The sequence below is a fragment of the Pteropus alecto genome, unplaced genomic scaffold, assembly GCF_000325575.1.
Source record: "Pteropus alecto unplaced genomic scaffold, ASM32557v1 scaffold152, whole genome shotgun sequence".
In the NCBI taxonomy this organism is placed as follows: Eukaryota; Metazoa; Chordata; class Mammalia; order Chiroptera; family Pteropodidae; genus Pteropus; species Pteropus alecto.
In genome coordinates, this window is record NW_006432227.1 from 1,380,663 (window position 1) to 1,381,804 (window position 1,142).

Below are 1,142 nucleotides of genomic sequence, written 5' to 3' on the forward strand. Positions count from 1 at the left end.
CCCGCGGGGCCGCAGCCCGGCCTTCTGGAACGCGGTTCCTGGGGAGCTCCCGGACGCTCCGCTCGGTCCGCTACATGTCTGCGGGCGCGCTCCCCCTCCCTCCCGCAGCCCCCGTAGGGGAGGTCATGCAGACACGGGAACGGAATCCCGGCTCAGCTCGTCACTCCCCTGCTCGCTTGTCAAAACTCCACGGCATTCCAGACCCGCTTCCCCCGGTCACTCCCCTCGCAGGGAGAAGGAGCCCGCCCCGGGCAGGGTATCGGGGAGTCTGGGGTTGCTGATGCAGACGCTTTGTTTACATCAAGTGCTCGGGAGCTTCCAGCGGTAACTGGGAGCAGGTTTGAAAGAGAAAACGCCCTACCCAGATACCCTCGCCCGGTCCCAAGCCCCCCCTCCCGCCCGCCACAAGGAGCTCCACCTCCCCAACATCATTCATTTCATAACCGCTCCGTTTCATAATCAGCAGCAGCATGGGTTCTTACTGGGGGGTGGGGGCCCAAACTAGAATCACAGCCATCGCACCGAGCAAGGTCAAGAAACTTTCCAGAAATCTCCACTCAGATTCTTTCTGCTGGAGTAACCAGATTTTACCACTGCTGAATTACAATCGCCGGTGACGGCACAACTTAAGCATTTCCTTGATACCTTCTCCCGCTCCTGCGGCCCCTCCCGTCTTCTGAGGGTTCAGTCAACAAGTCATCCCCCTGAGAGGCATGAATGGGCTTGGGCCGTGCAGCCATCTCTCCAGCTGCAAATTGATGAGGAAGCCCGACCCACGAGGCTGAATTGTTTACATCACACCCACCGAGGGCTTCCTGTCTTAAATTAATGGGAATAGAAATAAGACAGGAAAAGAGTGTTTGCTTTTCTTAAAGCTAGGGTGGGGAGCAGGCAGAGAGAGGGGAGGGATCACCCCACATTTCATTGCATGAAGTGGTTGCTTTTCAAAACTTCAATTGTATTTCATTCCATTTTTCTACTTTAACACTTGTTGAAAAGAAAAAGTATTGCTGTGCCAAACCTCAAACCATTAAGGGACTTATGCTCAAAACACATTTTCACCTGGCTTGGAGAGGCATCCAGGTTGGAGCTCTCAGGGGGAACTAGGGGTGGAAAGACCTCTTGTGATTGAATGGCACACA